Source organism: Macaca thibetana, chromosome 10 (assembly GCF_024542745.1).
Source record: "Macaca thibetana thibetana isolate TM-01 chromosome 10, ASM2454274v1, whole genome shotgun sequence".
Classification (NCBI taxonomy): domain Eukaryota; kingdom Metazoa; phylum Chordata; class Mammalia; order Primates; family Cercopithecidae; genus Macaca; species Macaca thibetana.
The window spans coordinates 26724604-26744497 of NC_065587.1; the positions used below are offsets into that span (position 1 = coordinate 26724604).

Genomic DNA, 19894 nt, shown 5'->3' on the forward strand with positions numbered 1-19894 from the left:
GACAGGGCCAGAAGCAGAGGGACTCCAGGCCCAGAGTAGGATTTCCAGGCTGAGGAAAGACAGGCCATGGGTGGGTAGAAGGTCCAGACCAGGACAGGGACAGGGGGTGTATCTGGAGGATCAGCCACAAATAGCTCCCTCCAGAAAGCAGGCAGTGAGATGGGGGGTGAGCTGCAAGGAGGAAGGGGAGGTGGGAGAGAATGGAGGGACCGGTGTTCAGTGAGCCGACTCCTCCTATCCTGGCCTATTTCCCCAGGGGACACGCCTGGGAGGCTGTGATCCTCCCCTCCAGGTTACTTTCCCACTGGTGCCAGGATTCCCCCAACGCCACACTGAGAACCCAGGAGAAGCATCAAATCATATGAGAGATAAGAAATGAAGAGAGGGAACAGGATTTCTGGTTGACAAAGAGGATATTTATTGAGGGTTTACTGGGTACAGGGAGAAGGGCTGGATGGCTTGGGATGCAGAGAGATCCCTCCCCTGGGATCCTGCAGCTCCAGGCCCCTGTGGGTGGGGTGAGGGTTGGGAACCTACGAACATTCTGCAGGGGCCACTGTCTTCTCCACGATGCTCCCTTCATGCATGATCTGGCAGCTGTAGCTGTTGTGGGACCTCCACTGCTCGGGCGTCAGACTCAGGTAGCTGCTGGCCGCGTACTTGTTGTTTTCTGTTTGGAGGGCGTGGTCATCTCCACACTCTGGGTGATGGGGGTACCATCTGCCTTCCAGGTCACCGTCAAGATTCCCGGATAGAAGTCACTCATGAGACACACCAGCGTGGCCTTGTTGGCTTGGAGCTCCTCAGAGGACGGCGGGAACAGAGTGACCGAGGGGGTGGCCTTGGGCTGACCTGTGTGGACAGAAGAGGGGGTGAGAGATGGCAGAGGGAGAGTGGGGTGTTGTGGAGCGCCTCTCTCTGTCTAAAGTCTCTGGGAGGGTTCATGGTGTGGTTGTCTGGTCCACCCAGGGCCTCTCCCTCCCTCTTCTTTCCCTCCTTTCCACTGGAGCCCTCTGGAGAGCAGACAGCCCTGCACCTTTCCTAGGGGCCTTCCCAAGTCACCTTTCCCAGGCGTCCTGGCCCAGTCATTTCCTCTGCAGCCTCGGTTTCCCCGTGCGTACCCAGGGCAGGCTGTGCTCCCTCCTTCCTGGTTTCTGGAGTCTGTGTTTGGAGTCTAAGCGTCTCTCCCACAGCACACAAAACTGTCCTGGCAGGGTGTGGGGAGGCCCAAACCTGGCATGGCCTGGAGCTTCCCATCCCCTGGGACACCAGGCTGTGCCCCAGCCTGGCCCACTCAGTTCTCCTGGTGAAGCAGGGGCTCCACCCAGACAAACCCTGGGGCTCCACCATCGCCCCTGTCTCCACCAGCCCAACCACAGGACCCTTCACATCAGCTGGGTTCTTGGAGCTTCCTCCCCAGATTTCGGGGGACCGCAGCCCCCATGCCCACCCCAGCAGCCTCTGATTCACCTGGTGGCCGTGGAGTTATCTGCACCCCCGTTTACTCCCCGCTAGTCACCTCCTGAGTCTAACGGGCCATTCCTCAAATGAAGGCGGGAGGTCGACCCATGAACAGAGACACACCAGGCCTCAGAGGTGACGGGGCTCCAGGGACAGACACATCTGTGCCCCAGGAGACCCTCTCCAACCTCACCCAGTTTCATCTGTCCCTCAGTGTCCCCATGTCCTCATGACCCAGCACAAGCCATAGAGCTGCAGCCTAGACCCAGAGTCCTCTCTGTGCCTTCCAATGGTCTCCCCTTGGGGTGACCCCTGTGTCCCCAGCCCTCATGTGGCCCTCCCAGTCTGGATGGGCATCCAGCCCTCAGCCTAGATCCTGGGGTCCCGGGGACTGTCTCTAAGGCCACTACAGGGCCCCTCATCAGAACTGGCCTCTGTCCCTCACTGAGACATCTGCCCTGGGAAAGGGGAGGAGCCCTGACCCTGCCCGATCCCAGCCCAGACCCCAGGACCAGGCTGTGTCCCGCTGTTGGAAGCTGAAAGTGGCTGCTCCCACTGTGGGGGCCCTTCCTGCCAGTTACCCTGAGACCAGCCCACTTCCCCCAGACCCCATGGAGAAAGGAAGGGTTCCATGCTTAAGGCTTGGAGGACAGAGGAGAAGAAGCCCCAGAGAAAGAAAAGAGATTTTTCCAGACAGGAGAGGGTGAGACAGGCTGGGGAAAGTTGTGAGAGCCGCTTACCTAAAACAGTGAGCTGGGTCTCGTTGCCAAACACATGCTTCAGTGAATTATACTTGGATAGAAACCCCCTGGCCAGCACCTGGGGCCAGTCCAGGAGCCGTGCTGGAGCAGGAACCTGCTGGGTATGAGGGGCACAGGGCTGCAGTGTGTAGGCTCTGACCTAGGCACAGGGTAGGGGGGTGGCCAGTATCCCAGTAGGGTCTCTGTGGGTGTTCCCTGTCTGAGGCAGGAGTCCTGAGCTGGCTCGGACCTGCCCAACCTCACTTGGTCCCATTTTAAGGGCCTCTGAAATCCGCCACAAGTGTCCCCAGTCAAGCCAGGCTGACTTCCTCCCTGGACCAGGACACTGGGTCATTCTTGACTCAAGAGGAGAGTCCTATCCATGGAGATGCAGCTCAGTCTCACTTTGTTCATGAAGCCTTTTCTGATCATTCATTCCATCTGTCCACCCATCTGTCCATCTATTCATCTATCTTTGCATCCATCTACCATCTGTCCATTCATCCATCCATCTACCTGTCAGTCCATCCATAAATCCATCCTGTCTACCATGCACTGTTTTGTGTGCTCGGGACATGGTGTGGTCCCCCATGCTCTCACCCCCATCTCTCCCAGGTCATGGCCAACAAGGCACTCCTCACGGTCATGTCCAAGGTCCTTCTGCTGTACCTGGTGTCTGCTGGATGCGACACGGGGCTGGCCCCTCTTTCCAGTGACTCTTTTCCCCTTGGGGTCTGACTCCTCTTTCCTCTTCCCCTGGCATCTGTTTCTCCATGGCCCGTGCCTGGCTGCTGACTCTCCAAGATCCCCATTCAGACCCCTTTCTTGGCCATCTTCACACTCTGTGGCCCCCACTATTGCCCACATGGTGAGGCTGGAGTCTATCCCAGCTCCAAACCCTCTCAGCTCCTCCACTGCCTGCTGACCATGCCCGGTGGGCTACCCAACAGGACTCTCAAACTAATCACATCCAGAGGAGATGACCACCTTCCCCCAGCCCAGCTCATTTTCCATCTTCATCTCATCACAATGACCATGGGTGGTCTCAACCCCTCAGTCCTGGAGTCCCTAGACTCAGTCACCTTACCTCCCACACTGAAATGGCTTCTGTGTACTTAGCTACTGCATCTAGACAGCACTCTTTTTTTTCTTTGAGACAGAATCTCGCTGTCGCCCATGATCTTGGCTCACTGCAACTCTGCCTCCCAGGTTCTAGGCAATTCTCCCGTCTCAGCCTCCTGAGTAGCTGGGACTACAGGCGAATGCCACCAGGCCCAGCTAATTTTTTGTATTTTTAGTAGAAACGGGATTTCACCATGTTAGCGAGGATGGTCTCAATCTCCTGACCTCGTGATCCACTTGTCTCAGCCTCCCAAAGTGCTGGGATTACAGGCTTGAGCCACCGCACCCGGCCAATTTTTGTATTTTTAGTAGAGGTGGGGTTTCACCATATTAGGCTGGTCTTGAACTCCTGACCTCATGATCTCCCCGCCTCAGCCTCCCAAACTGCTGGGATTACAGGCGTGAGCCACCGTCTGCAGCCTTTTTTTTTTTTTCTGAGTCTCACTCTGTTGCCCAGCCTGGAGTGCAGTGGTACAATCTCGGCTCACTACAACCTCCGCCTCCTGAGTTCCTGGGTACAAGCAATTCTAATGCCTCAGCCTCCTGAGTAGCTGGGATTACAGGAATGCACCACTACACCCAGTTAATTTTTTGTATTTTCAGTAGAGACGGTGTTTCTCCACATTGGCCAGGCTGGTTTCGAACTTCCAACCTCAGGTGGTCTGCCCTCCTCGGCCTCCCAAAGTGATGGGATTACAGGTGTGAGCCACCACACCCGGCTCCATTTTTATAATTGTGGTCAAACATACATAGCATCAATATTTCCACTTTAATTATTTTTAAATGTACAGCTCCATGGCACTAAGTACATTTACACTGTTGGGCAACCTTCACCACCATCCATCTCCAAAACTCTTTCATCTTCCCAAACAGAAACTCTAAACCCATTAACTACAGTCCCCCATTCTTCCTTCCCCCTCGCCCTGTTAACTCAAATCTACTTTTTGTCTATGTGAATTTGCCAATTCTAGGTACCTCATAAAAGTGGATTCAAATGACATTTTTCCATTAATGTCTGGCCTATTTCACTAAGTATAATATCTTCAAGTTTCATCCATGTTATAGAAGATTTTTGAAATTAATTTAAAAATAATTAATTAAAACCTATTAAGACCTATTCAAAGTAGTACAGCCAGGCACGGTGGCTCACGTCTGTAATCCCAGAACTGTGGGAGGCCGAGGAGGGGGGGCAGGGGTCACGAGGCCAGGAGATCGAGACCATCCTGGCTAACACAGTGAAACCCCACCTCTATTAAAAACACAAAAAAATAGCTGGGCATGGTGGCACGCACCTGTAGTCCCAGCTACTTGGGAGGCTGAGGCAGGAGAATCACTTGAACGCAGGAGGCAGAGGTTTCAGTGAGCCAAGATCGTGCCACTGAACTCCAGCCTGGGTGACAGACCAGGACTCCGTCTTAAAAAAATAAAAAATAATTTTAAAAAAAGGTTCAAATGTGGCCTTTGAAAAGTGTGTTGTGTCTGGCAGTATATAGTATATAAAATGTATGAAAGGTAGCCTGTTCCAGAGTTAAGTTTGGAAAGCTGAGGACCATCTGCATATACATGGCACGCCCTTTCCCTGCACCACAGTATCCTCAAAAATTCTTCCCTCCAATCTTTTTTTTTTTTTGAGACAGGGTCTCACTCTGTCACCCAGGCTGGAGTGCAGTGGCATGATCACAGCTCACTGCAGCCTTGACCTCCTCAAGCAATCCTCCCACCTCAGCCTCCTGAGTAGCTGGGATTATAGGCGTGCGCCATTACACCCAGTTAAGTTTTATTTTTATTTTTAGAGATGGGGTCCCACAATGTTGCCCAGCTCATCTGGAACTCCTGGGTACAAGCAATCCACCCACCTTGGCCTCCCAAAATGCTGAGATTACAGGTGTGAACCACCACACCTGGCCTCCAATCTCTTCAAATTTCAGAACCTTACCCTTCTATCACTATAACACTATTTCCCTCACAGGATGCATGGTCATTATCAAGAAAGGCAGTAAGGGTGAAGATTTCTAGCATTTCTCTCTCAGTCCCATGTGGTGCTTACATCTTATTTTGGGTTGCACTTGACATCTTGACATATGGAATACTTGTCAGTTAGGCTTACAACAGCCTTAGAGTGATCATGTGGGTAACCTTGATGAGAGGTATGATTAAATTCTAACCAAAATGTAGCATCCAAACATAAGACAAATACTTACATGTGATAAATCCTGCATGAAAGAGAGGATAACAGTGCCCACCTCTGATAATCTGTCTCAATCAAGGCAGTAAAATTCCTGCAGAGAAAAAAAACAAAAGCATGTCTGCCAGCTGCTGGCCTGTGTTAGAGAGGGCTCTTTCTAGGGGCACCAGAGGGAATGGAGTGTAATTCAAACTGGAAGCCTTTCAAAGCCAGAGCTAGCTCACATATTGATGCTATACCTTTTAACTCTAGTCAACTGCAGTAGTCAGGACTCTTGTTGCAAGTGACAGAAACCCAACTCAAACTAGCTTAAGCCTAGAGACAGGTTTATGGACTGTCTCTTGGAATTCATAAACAAGATAGTTCTATCTCTCAGAACTCATTGGCCTTAAGAACTATATGGAGTCAGAGACGCTAACACCACTGTCTTCTCCTATCTGTGTTTCTTTAAGATTTGTCCTTTTTTCTCAGCAATTCCACCAATCCTCTAGTTCACATAATCTGAAGCATGGTTACAGGGAGCTCCTAAATTTTATATTTTGCAATCAAAGAGGCTGGTTCAACTGTCTTTCAGTCTCCGTTCCAAATATCTGTGTAAGGACATTATTGGACTGGCCTGGGACAGGTGCCTTCCCCTGAATCAATCAGCACTGGACATAGGACAAGTTCACATGATAATCTGGCAACCTAGAAAAACGAAGTAAGGAGCAGCGACAGCCCTTAGAAGGCGAGTAGTGCCAGACCGACATTCCCATGGGTGTTCTCTGCATCCACAGCCCTACCATCCTGATGTTTTCTTTCGCATTCATTAATATTTGTGAGAGTCTGGAGAAATACACCATGTTCACGGATTGGAACACTCAATCAGTTCTTCCCAAAGTGATTTGTAGATTACTTATGTAATTCTTATCAAAATCTAAACATATTTCTTTTCTCTTTTTATTTCTATTTTTTATTTATTTATTTTTTTTTGAGACAGAGTCTCGCTCTGTCACCCAGGCTGGAGTGCAGTGGCGCAATCTTGGCTCACTGCAAGCTCCGCCTCCCGCATTCATGCCATTCTCTTGCCTCAGCCTCCCAAGTAGTTGGGACTACAGGTGCCCGCCACCATGCCCAGCTTTTTTTCTTTTTTCTTTTGTATTTCTGGTAGAGACGGGGTTTCAAGGTTTTAGCCAGAATGGTCTCGATCTCCTGACTTTGTGATCCACCCACCTCGGCCTCCCAAAGTGCTGGGATTACAGACATGAGCTACCACATCCAGTCCTTTTTTTTTCTTTTCTTTTCTTTTTTTTTTTAACAAACAATCACCATTAGGATGAATCTCAACATATTTCTTAATAAATATTGACAAGTTGATTCTAATTTTTTTTAGAAAGCATCTTGCTCTGTTGTCTAAGCTGGAGTATAGTGGTGCAATTATAGCTCACTGCAGCCTCAAACTCTTAGGTTCAAGCTATTCTCCCTCCTCAGACTCTCCAAGTGCTATGATTACAGATATGTGCCACCACGCCTGGTTAATTCTAAATTTATATGAAAATGCAGGCTGGGTGTGGTGGCTCACACCTGTAATCCCAGAACTTTGGGAAGCAGAGGCGGACGAATCACCTGAGGTCAAGAGTTCAAGAACAGCCTGGCCAACATGGCAAAACCCTGCTCTACTATAAAAACACAAAAAAATTAGCCTAGCGTACTGAAGCATGCCTGTAATCCCAGCTACTCGGGAGGCTGAGACAGGAGAATCGCATGAACCCAGGAGGCAGAGGTTTGCAGTGAGCTGAGATTGCACCATTGCACTCCAGCCTGGGTAACAAGAGCGAAACTCTGCCTCAAAGAAACAAAAAAAAAATCGCAAAGGGCCAAGAATAGCCAAAATACTGGCTTGTTCTGAAAGCTCTGGTCTATGAGAAAATCCACTTCTTTTTTTTTTTTTTTTGAGACAGAGTCTCCTCGCTCTGTTGCCCAGGCTGGAGTGCAGTGGTGTGGTCTCGGCTTACTGCAAGCTCTGCCTCCTGGGCTCATGCCATTCTCCTGCCTCAACCTCCCAAGTAGCTGGGACAACAGGTGCCCGCCACCACCCTGGCTAATTTTTTGTGTTTTTAATAGAGATGGGGTTTCACCATGTTAGCCAGGATGGTCTCCATCTCCTGACGTCGTGATCTGCCCGCCTCTGCCTCCCAAAGTGCTGGGATTATAGGCATGAGCCACTGCGCCCGGCCAGAAGAGATGATCCACTTCTTACAGACTTCAAGATGTGATAAGAGGCTTGGCACTTGGGAATCACTTGAGTTCAGGAATTGGAGACCAGTCCAGGCAACATGGCAGGAGCTTGTTTCTGCAGAAAAACTTAAAATTAAAAAAAAAAAAAAAAAAAAATTAGCTGGGCATGATGATACACACCTGTAGCCCCAGCTATCCAGGAGGCTGAGGCAGGATGATTATTTGAGCCCAGGAGTTCAAGGTTATAGTGCACTATGTTTACACCACTGCATTCCAGTGTGGAAAACATAGTGAGACCTGTCACCGAAAAAAAAAAAATAGGAAAGAACAAAACCCGGTCAGGCACGGTGACTCATGCCTGTAATCCAAGCACTTTGGGAGGCCGAGGTGGGTGGATCACGAGGTCAGGAAAGCAAGGCCATCCTGGCTAACATGGTGAAACCCCGTCTCTACTGAAAATACAAAAAAATAGCCGGGCATGGTGGCGGGCGCCTGCAGTCCCAGCTACTCAGGAGGCTGAGGCAGGAGAATGGCGTGAACCCGGGAGGTGGAGCTTGCAGTGAGCCGAGATTGAGCCACTGCACTCCAGCCTGAGTGACAGAGCGAGACTCCGTCTCAAAACAAACAAACAAAACAAAACAAAAAAAAAGGAAAGAAATAACAAAACCCTAGCAGAATGTTGCCCATAGCTAGTCTTCACTCAATAATGCCCATTTGGCCACACAGTAGCTCTCAGGAAAAAAACATTAATTAGTTCCGTTAGAGCAAGGAAACTCACTCATTAGCTTTAGGTCTGTTTTAGGGCAGATGGGTAACTGTCTAAAATACCATGGAGTTATTCAAGAAGCATTCACTGAGAATGTATTCTGTTTATGTTCCACCCTACTCCTTCTACCTTGGTCTTCAGCATTCTCGTTTTCCAGTATCCTTATGCACTGTGCCTTTATTTATTTATTTTTATTTTTTTTTTGAGACAGAATCTCACTGTCTCTCAGGCTGGAGTGCAGTGGTGCCATCTCAGCTCACACCTCACTGCACCCTCCGCCTCTTGGATTCAAGTGATTCTCAAATTTCAGCTTCCTGAGTAAGCTGAGATTACAAGCACATGCCAACATGCCCATCTAATTTTTGTATTTTTAGTAGACACAAGGTTTCACCATGGTGGCTAGGCTGGTGTCAAACCCCTGGCCTCAAGTGACCCGTTCACCACTGCCTCCCAAAGTCTTGGGATTACAGGCATGAGCCACCACACACAGCCTGCTGTGCTCACTTTAAATATGGAAATACTGGTATTTTTGCTGGTGTAATACTATTGTTTTGGCCTGAATCTGAAATCTGAATTATTTTGTATTGAGACTATCCATGGAGTTCTTTGATTCACTAAAATTCCAAATTGAACAAGGATACACTTAATTAATTTAAAAATAATTTTTCCAGTCTGAGTGCAGTGGCTCACACCTGTAATCCCAGTACTTTGGGAGACCAAGGCAAGTGAATCATTTGAGGTTTGAAGTTCAAGACCAGCCTGGCCAACATGGCAAAACCCCGTCTCTACTAAAAATACAAAAATTACCCGGCTGTGGTGGCGCAAGCCTGTAATCACAGTTACTCGGGAGGGAGAATCACTTGAACTCAGGAGGCAGAGGTTGCAATGAGCCAAGATCTCACTACTGCACTCCAGCCTGGGTGACAGAGCGAGAGACTCTGTCTCAAATAATAATAATAATGAATAACAATAATAATTTGTCCATATTTCACACTTCTATACTTTACTATCTTCAAGAGTCAGAAGATAACACCGACAAAGCAGAGCATCTGATGCAATAATAATTTTTTTTTTTTTTTTGAGAGGGAGTGGGGAGTCTCCCTCCGTCGCCCAGGCAGGAGTGCAGTGGCACAGTCTCAGTTCACTGCAACTTCTGTCTCCCGGGTTCAAGTGATTCTCGTGCCTCAGCTTCCGAGTGGCTGGGACAACAGGCACCTGCCACCATGCCCAGCTAATTTTTGTATTTTCAGTAGAGACGGGTTTTCGCCATGTTGGCCACGCTGGTTTCAAACTCTTAACAGGTGATCCACCCGCCTGGGCCTCACAAAGGGCTGGGATTACAGACGTGAGCCACCACGCCCAGCTACTGATGTAATAATAATATACTTAACTCTGGTTCAAAGACTTTTTGAAGAAGCAGATGAGCATGACAGAATTGAAACTGATTTTGGGGAATGATTAAAATCTCCATCTAGATCAGGCACAATGGCTCACACCTGTAATCCCAGCACTTTGGGAGGCCAAGACAGGCGGATCACTTGAGGTTAGGAGTTTGAGACCAGGCCAGCAAAAATGCTGACACCCCATCTCTACTAAAATTACAAAAATTTGCTGGGTGTGTTTGTGTGGACCTGTAATCCCAGCTACTCAGGAGGCTGAGCCACGAGGATCACTTGAACCCAGGTGGTGGAGGCTGCAGTGAGCCACGATCACGCCACTGCACTCTAGCCTAGGCAACAGAGTGAGACCCTGTCTCAAAAAAAAAAAAAAAAATCCCCATTCATACATTATGAAAACAAAAGATCAAAAGAAAGCAGAACAATTTTTTTGGAACAAAACACACTGCCTGCTGTCAATAAAAAGATTACAGTCCTAACCTTTCCCCCAAGAATTCTGTCAGATAATCTCAAAGTTATCAAAATGAAATGGGATTATTTAAAGATGAAGGGCTTAAAGAAAAATATTTGGCCAGGCACGGTGACTAATGCTTGTAATCCCAGTACTTTGGAAGGCCAAGGCTGGTGGATCACCTGAGGTCAGGAGTTCCAGACCAGCCTGGCCAACATCATGAAACCCCATCTCCACTAAACATACAAAAATTAGCCGGGCAGGGCGGCGGGTGTCTCTAATCCCAGCTACTCGGGAGGCTGAGGCAAGAGAATCACTTGAACCCAGGAGGCGGAAGGTGTGCGCCTGTAATCCCAGTTACTGGAGAGGCTGAGGCACGAGAATTGCTTAAGTTCAGGAGATGGAGGTTGCAGTGAACTGAGATCTCACCAATTCACTCCAGCCTGGGAAACAGAATGAGACTGCCTCAAAAAAAAAAAAAAAAAAAAAAAAAATCAGTGCTATTTTATCTTGTGTTTTATGATTAAACGTCTGTAATTGTCTATTGCACTAAGTTAATTATTTTTATTGTATTAAACTTTAGATTCATGGGGCACATGTGCAGGTGTGTGCCATGAGTACACTGCAAAATGCTAAGGTTTGGGCTTCTATTGAACCCATCACCCAAACACTGACCATAGTACCCAATGAGTAGTTTTTCAACCCTTTCCCCTCCTTCCCTCCCCACATGTGGAGTTCCCAGTGTCTGTTATTTCCATCTTTATGTCCATTTGAACCAACTGTTTATTTATTTATTTATTTATTTGGAGACAGTCTCCCTCCTTCACCCTGGCTGGAGTGCAGTGGCGCCATCTCAGCTCACTGCAATGTTCGCCTCCCGGGTTCAAGCGATTCTCCTGCCTCAGCCTTCTGAGTAGCTGGGATTACAGGCACACGCCACCACACCAGGCAAACTTTTGTATTTTAGTAGAAATGGGGTTTCACCATGGTGGCCAGGCTGGTATCAAACTCCTGGCCTCAAGTGATCCACCTGCTTTGCCCTCCCAGAGTGCTGGGATTGTAGGCACGAGCCACTGCACCTTGCCTATTTTAAAATAATACTTAATTTTCTTTCATTTTGCTAATAATTTAGAGTACAATTATATAGTGATGTTAACTTTTTTTGGGGGGTGGGACGGGGTCTTACTCTGTCACCCAGGATGGTGTGCAATGGCTCAATCATGCTTCCCTGCAGCCTCAAATTCCTGGACTCAAGTGAGCCTTCCACCTCAGCCTCCCAAACAGCTGGGACCACAGGCATGCACCACCATGCCCAGCTCATTTTTCTAGTTTTGTGGAGACAGGGTCTTGCTATGTTGCCTGGGGGGGGGTCTCAAACTACTGAGCTCAAGCAATCTACTTGCCTTGGCTTCCCAAAGTGCTGGGATTATAGGCCTAAACCACTGTCCCTGACCTAATAATGTAGAATTTTACTTAATGCTTCATAACATGATTTTAAAAGTTTGTATTTGAAATGTATTTAAATATGTACTTTGATCTTTTGAAAAACATTTGAATTCCTAACAGATTATAAAATACTAGTTGTTCCCAGGAGGTGGAGGTTGCAATGAACAGAGATCACACCACTGCACTCCAGCCTGGGTGACAGAGTAAGACGCCAACTAAAAAAAAAAAAAACTAGGTGTGTTAGGGTTCAAACCAGAGAAGCAGAACCAGTAAGAGAGATATACAGATTCAGATATAGATAAATATATAGTCACACACATCTGCATAGATATATAAAAGGTTGGCTTCTGACCAGGCACAGTGGCTCACAATCCCAGCACTTTGGGAGGCCAAGGCAGGCAGATCACCTAATGGTCGGGAGTTCAAGACCAGCCTGACCAACATGGACAAACCCTGTCTCTACTAAAAGTACAAAATTAGCCGGACGTGGTGGCACATGCCTGTAATCCCAGCTACTCAAGAGGCTGATGCAGAAGAATCACTTGAAACCAGGAGGCGGAGGTTGCAGTGAGCAGAGATCTCCACATTACACTCCAGACTGGGCAACAAGAGCGAAACTCTGTCTCAAAAAAAAAATTTTTTTTTAATGAAAAAATTTTTGGAGAGAGGAGGTCTTGCCCTATTGACCAGGCTGGAGCACAGTGACACAGTCACACCTCACTGCAGCCTCAAACTCCAGGGCTCAAGCAATTCTCCCTCCTCAGCCTCCTTAGCAGCTGGGACTGTAAGTGCATACCACCATGCTGATTAACTAAAAGAAAAAAAAAAATTTAGAGAGATGCAGTCTGGCTATGTTGCCCAGGCTATTCTCACACTCCAGACCTCAGGATCTTCCCACCTTAGCCTCCCAAAATGCTAGGATGTGAGCCACCATCCCCAGCCCCAATAAACCAATACTGATACATTATTATTAACTAAGGTTCATCTTGATTCAGATTTCTTTATTATTTCCCCTAATGTCCTTTTCCTATCCCAAGATCTCATCCAGGAGATCATACTATGTTTAGTTCTTGTCTCCTCAGGATTGCTGCAGTGCAGTGACTCCATTTCGGCTCACTGCAACCTCCGACCACTGAGTTCAACCTATTCTCCTGCCTCAGCCTCCCGAGTTGCTGGGATTACAGGCACCTGCCACCATGTCCAGCTAATTTTTCTTTTTTTTTTTTTTGAGAGGCAGTCTCTCTCCGTCACCCAGGCTGGAGTGCAGTGGGGCGATCTTGGCGCACTGCAACCTCCGCCTCCTGAGTTCAAACGATTCTCCTGCCTCAGCCTCCCAAGTAGCTGGGATTACAGGTGTGTGTGCCGCCACTCACTGCTTTTTTTTTTTTTCGAGACGAGTTTGAGATGGGGTTTCACCACATTGGCCAGGCTGGTCTAGAACTCCTGGCCTCAGGTCATCCCCCCACCTAAGCCTCCCAAAGTGTTGGGATTACAGGTGTGAATCACCTGCCCAGTTTGGCTAGCTTTTTTTTTTTTTTCCTTTTTAATGTGGTAGCTCGGGTCTTGCTATGTTGCCCAAGCCTCCGAAAGTGCTAGGATTATAGGCGTGAGTCATCGCTCCTGGGCTAGGAGGTCACTGTGATACCCTGTTTAAGGGGATGGGGCCTGGACAGGGCAGAGGCTGTGATGGGAGCCCCCTCTTTCCTTCCCATCTATGACTCTCACAGTCCTTGCCCAATTTTCTCCACTTCCAGTTTTTTTTTAAATTTTTTATTTTTAGTTTCTTAGAGACTGGGTCTCACTCTTGTCCAGGCTGGAATGCAGTGGTGTGATCACAGCTCACTGCAGCCTCTGTTCCTAGGCACAAGTGATCCTCTCACCTCAGCCTTACAAGCAGCTGAGACTATATGCATGGGCCACCACGCTGGGCTATCTTATTCTGCACAGACACGGTCTCCCTGTGTTGCCCAGGCTGGTCTCAAACTCCTGGCCTCAAGCATCCTCCCACCTTGCCCTTCCAAAGTGCTGGGATTACAGGAGACCCCGCTCTGCCTCTCCAGTCCCTGACCATCCCCACAAACCAGCCCCAGAAAGCCCAGCAATGAGGGAGCCAGGCTGGGGCAGGAAACACGCAGCAGCCTCCTCCCACTCCCATTTTAATTGGGGGCAGGTGCGGGAGGACCTAGGCCTGCTGTGCCTGCAGTAGCGCCCGCAACTGGCAGATCTGCCAATCGATGCTGGAGCATGCAGTGCCATCCAGGGCACCATACTGCTCCATGCTGTGCCTATAGTCCCACATGCTGCTCATGTTGCCTAAGAACAGGAGGCTGAAGAGAGGAAGAGGTGGGCCAGGGAGCCGGGCCACCCCGGGCTCCAGGCAACCAGGCTCACCTCCTAGGAGGCAGCATGGAGAAGGGGGTGGGCCGCCCAATGCTCTGCAGCTCCTGCAGTGACAGCTGGTTGAGGGCAACCCCCTTGGTCTCAGCCATTAACATGGCTTTCCCCGGAGGCCTCGTGGGCCTGGTGGAATGACATCTGAGTGCCAGGCAGGAAGGTGGCAATGAGGCAGCTTCGTCCATGCCCTTATCTGCCTACACTGCCTGCATGCCCCCTACTTTTTTTTGATACAAAGTCTCACTTTGTTGCCCAGACTGGAGGGCAATGGCGTGAACTCACCTCACTGCAACCTCCACCTCCCTGTGGGAGAGGAGGAGCAGGGGCTCAGGTGGAGGCTCGGGTAAGCCTGTCTATGACACTGCTGCAGGCCTGGGTCACCCCTAGAAAAAGTGTCGTCCTGCAGCACTCCACCTGAATGAGGGATCTAGTGATCTTCCAGGAGAAATCAGTCTTAAGGGAAAAAGAGGCCGGATGTGGGGCCGTGTGAACCAAGGACTGGGTCTGAGCTGTGGGGCCTCGGGGGTGAGGCTTTGCCCGGAACACCCGAAGCCTGAGCCTCTGTCACACAGCATCTCCGAGCAGGGGCCGGAACAGGGCAGGAGGCCCGTGTTGGGTATGACTTGGTCATGGGAGGTTTCGTCTGAGGACCCCAGAAATAGCTGGGGCTCATTCAAGGGCTGCTCCGAGCAGCTGAGATGCCCTGCTCCTCATTCAAGTAGGTAGGGCAGAGGCAGAAGTGCTGTGAGTGATGGTCCTGTTCTCTTGTTTTGTTTTTGTTTTTAGAGACAGGGTCTCATTCTGTTGCCTAGGCTGGAGTGCAGTGGCATGATCATAGCTCACTGCCGCCTCGATCTCCTGGGCTCAAGCAATCCTCCTGCCTAAGCCTCCTGAGTAGCTGGGACCACAGGGACATGCCACCATGTCCAGCTTTTAATTTTTTGTAAAAATGGGGTCTTGCTATATTGCCCAGGGTGGCTTGAAACTCCTAGGTTCAAGCAATCCTCCTGCCTTGGCCTCGAAAAGGACTGGGATTACAAATGTGAGCCACCACACCTGGCCTCTTTTTTGTTGTTGTTGTTGTCGTCGTTTTGAGACGGCGTTTCACTCGTTGCCCAGGCTGGAGTAAAATTGCAGTCTTGACTCACTGCAACTTCCGTCTCCCAGGTTCAAGATTCTCCTGCCTCAGCCTCCCAAGTAGCTGGGATTACAGGCATCCCCCACCACACCCGGATAATTTTTGTATTTTTAGTAGATACAGGGTTTCACTATCTGTTGATCAGGCTGGTCTCAGACTCCTGGGCTCAGGTGATCCACCAACCTCGGCCTCCCAAAGGGCTGGGATTATAGGCATGAGCCACCGCACTCGGCCTAGACTGTTGTTGAAGCCTGTTTTCCTCTTCTCTTTCCTCACTTCATTTCTTTTGTTTTACACCCTCCCCCAGTCGTTGCTCTGCCCATCCAAAGGCTGTGCCTGGCACTGGACAGAACAGAACCCCCTAGCCTCAAGTTCCAAACCCATGCTCTCCAACAGCCAGGCTCTGAGATGGGAAGCTTCAAAGTCTTGTGACAGCCTGACTGAACCTCTCCAGCCTGGGCGCTCCCTCCAATTCCTGCCCCGGAAAACAGGCATCTCCTCTGATCACCTCCCAAAGAAGCCTGTCTGGAAGCCTCAGGCACCCACACCTGGAAGGCTGTACTCTTCACCTTCCCAACAAAGGGCCTGTCCGCCCAGTCCTGCTGAGCACACTCCTGTGCCCCCATGCCCTGAATTGTCCTTTGCCCAGGCTGGGATGACATCTCAGAGCCTTCCGCCTGCTGCAGACTTGGCTCAGCCCAAAGCACTCCATGAAATCGGGGTGTGGCATCTGCCTCAAGGAGCATTTCTACAACCTTTGTTGCCTCTACCACAAATGAAAACTCCACCTCTGAACGCTGAGTTAGAATGGCATGATTGTAAAGAAGAAAAGGGGGGTGGGCATGGTGGCTTGCACCTGTAATCCCAGCACTTTGGGAGGCTGAGGCAGGCAGATCACTGGAGGCCAGGAGTTCGAGGCCAGCCTGGCCAACATGGCGAAACCCCGTCTCTACTAAAAATACAAAAATTAACCACGCACAGTTGGTCACCCTATATTCCCAACACTCTGGGAGGCCAAGGCAGGCACCTGAGGTCAGTACACTAAGACCAGCCTGGCCAACATGGTGAAACCCCGTCTCTACTAAAAAATGCAAGTTGGCCGGGCACAGGAGCTCACGCCTGTAATCCCAGCACTTTGGAAGATCGAGGCGGGCGGATCACAAGATCAAGAGACAGAAACCATCCTGGCCAACATGGTGAAACTCCATCTCTACTAGAAACACAAAAATTAGCCAGGTGTGGTGGCACGTGCCTGTAGTCCCAGCTACTTGGGAGGCTGAGGCAGGAGAATCACTTGAACTTGGGAGGTTAAGGTTGCAGTGAGCTGAGATCATGCCACTGCACTCCAGCCTGGGCAACAGAGCAAGACTTTGTCCAAAAAAAAAAAAAAAAAAAAAGCAAAAGTTAGCTGGGCATGGGTGGCACACATCTATAATCCCAAGTGTTTGGGAGACTGAGGCAGAAAGGTCACCTGAGCCTGGGAAGTTGAGGCTGAAGTGAACCAAGATCATGCCACTGTACTCCAGCCTGGGCAACCGAAGTGAGACCCTGTTTCAAAAACAAAACAAGCCGAGTGCATGCACTCATGCATGCCTGTAATCCCAGCTACTCAGGAGGCTGAGGCAGAAGAATTACTTGAACCCAGGAGGCTGAGGTTGTAGTGAGTCAAGATCTCACCACTGTCCTCCAGCCTAGGCAACACAGCAGAACTCCATCTCAAAAACACAGAAAAAGAAAACCACAATTTGGGGAGGTAGATATCTGGTTCCCTGAACTGTTTGGGTATGGACGGCCCTCCCATTGGGCTGGGACAGGACGCTGATCTCGGATAGCACACGCCTACCCCGGTCTGCCACCTGCCAGGATCTCCTTCGCGATCCAGCCCAGGGTAGGCAGGGGACACTCACTTGATGTAGTAGCCGGCAGATTCCAGGTAGGAGGCAGGCTCCTGGCCAGACCACATCACCACGGCAGGGTGATTCTTGTCTCTGTGCACCAGTTCTTCCATCACCCACACGTAGTGATGTACAGACACATTGTTGAAGAGCTGCCAGGGGGCCAGGAGGGAAGGGACGGAGGGTCACAGTGTGGCCCGCAGGCTGGCCAGGCAGAGCAGCTGCGTGGTGGGGACTCATAGCAGCACCAGGCCCACAGTGGGACACTCATCAATGACCACAATCCCATACTGGTCACACATCTGCAGCACCTCCTCTGTGCAGGGATAGTGGCTGGTGCGGAAGGCGTTGGCACCAAGCCAGTGAAGCAGGTTGAAGTCCTTCACCAGCAGCAGACAGTCGAAGTCCCTCCCTCAGATCTAGGGGACAACAGAGTCAAGTGACCCATCCCTGTCAAAGCTGCACTTCCTCCAAGAGCCAGGACCCCTCCAAGAGCCAGGTCCCTGGAAAGCCACCTGATGAGCCCCCTTCTCCAGCCCAACCACCAGCTCCACAGCAGGGTGGTTTGGAGCCATTTGCCTCATTACCCTTAGCTGCCACAGGGAAGCTCATTTGCCTCATTGCCCTGAACTGCGGGACACAGGGAAGGCGAAAGTGGAAGCCCCCACGAGGACCCAGGAGCCCCAGTGCACATCTGCATCCTCATGCTTGTTGACACTGTGGAAATAGAAAGGTTTCCCATTGATGAGGAACTGGCTCTCGGTGACAGCCACAGTGCGAATCGCCACAGCGAGTGTGTAGAAGTCAGAAAAAGGCCCCAGTGACATCTGTGCAGTCAGCCACACCTACGACAGCCAAAGCGCCAGGTGTGAGCACCCTGACAGCCTGAGCCCCATCTGGCCTGGCCTGGCCTGCAGCAGGAAGACCCCCAGTGCACCCCAGCAGCCGCCTCGGGGCCTGCAAGCAGAGAAGCAGCAATCAGAGGCTCTGCCCTTTCCTGGCTGACCCTGGGACCTGCCCTTCAAAATTGGGCCTTCTCCTTGACCAGACGAGGTGGCTCATGCCTAGAATCCCCACGCTTTGGGAGGCTAAGGCAAGAAGATCACTTGAGTCCGGTTCAAGACTAGCCTGGGCAACAGGGTGAGACCCCCAACTCTACAAAAAACATTTTGTTTTGAGACAATCTCACTCTGTCACCCAGGATGAAGTGCAGTGGCATGATCTCAACTCACTGCAGCCTCTGCCTCCCAGGTGCAAGTAATTCTCCTGCCTCAGCCTCCTAAGTAGCTGGGATTACAGATGCCCAGCAAATTTTCATATTTTAGTAGAGGCAGAGGTTGAAGTGAGCCAAGATCATGCCACTGTACCACTCCATCCTGGGTGACAGCACAAAACTCTGTCTTAAAATACAAAACAAAAAAAACATGTTTTTGGCCAGGCACAGTGGTCACACCTGCAATCCCAACACACCAACACAGGGAGGCTGAGGTGGGAGGATCGCTTGAGTCCAGTAGTTCAAGACCAGCCTGGGTAACATAGGGAAACCACATCTTCCCTAAAAATAACAAAAATTAGCTGGGCATGGTGGTGCTTGCCTGCAATCCCAGCAGCCCCAGGTACTTGGGAGGTTGAAGGGGGTGGATTGCTTGAGCCAGGAGTTTGGGGTTGCAGTGAGCTACAATCTTGAGGCAGAGTAGGTAGTCAAGGAACTGACCGTGTCCTTCGGAAGTGCCAACCATGGCACTGAGACGACGTGTGATGTGTGAACAAGCATGTACAGCTACAACCCATGTGCAGCCAGAAGATGACCCAGAACGTGCTTAGAGTAACACCTCTTCCAGCTCCTTAGGAATTCATCATGGAAGACTCCCAGAAAGGGAGTTTCCCCACTGATAATCAGCGCTCTCTCATCCTTACCAGCAGCCTGCCCTGAATTCTCTCTCTCAGCGTGAAGCACATATTTGCTACTTCACTGTGTTTTTTGAGATGGGGTCTCGCTGTCTCAGCCTCCCGAGCACCTGGGATTATATAATTGAGTGTTGCTATCTCAGCTCACCGCAACCTCCACCTCCTGGATTCAAGCCATTCTCTCATCTCAACCTCCCTAGTACTGGAATTACAGGCACACGCCACCACACCCGCCTAATGTTGTCCAGGCTGGTTTGAACTCCTGAGCTCAAGTGATCCACCCACCTCAGCCTCCCAAAGTGCTGGGATTACAGGCATGAGCCACTGTGCCTGGGCTATTCTGCACTTCACTTGCAAAATACTTTTCCCTTTACAATAAATTGCTCTATGCTGCATCACCTTTGCTGTATGATTCTTATTTAAATTCTTTATTTATTTTAATTATTTATTCTTTTTGAAACAGGGTCTCACCATGTTGCCCAGGCTGGTCTCGAACTTTTGAGCTCAAGAGCTCAAGTGATCCGCTCACCGTGGCCTCCCAAAGTGCTGGGATGACAGGCATTAGCCACCACACCCAGCCTAAATTCTTTGAAACTGACAACTGCGGCCCCACAATAGCTGTCAATCATTGCACCACTGCCATCCAGCCTGGGCGACAGTACAAGGCCTCCTCTCACAAAAGGAAAAGGATATATTAAAAAAAAAAAAAAAAATTAAATTTTTTTTTCTTAAAGACAGGGTATCCCAGTCATGCACGGTGGCTCACACCTGTAA

General features: G+C 49.9%; 1 pseudogene across 1 annotated transcript; it reads right to left on the reverse strand.

The window, feature by feature from the left end:
* Nucleotides 1–398: 398 nt before the first annotated feature.
* Nucleotides 399–7867, reverse strand: LOC126929538 (immunoglobulin lambda constant 6-like; annotated as a pseudogene). The gene is made up of 4 exons (XR_007717195.1): nucleotides 7748–7867; nucleotides 5525–5602; nucleotides 2202–2316; nucleotides 399–852 (listed from the first exon to the last, which is right to left on the reverse strand). The product of XR_007717195.1 is annotated as an immunoglobulin lambda constant 6-like (transcript).
* Nucleotides 7868–19894: the final 12027 nt, after the last annotated feature.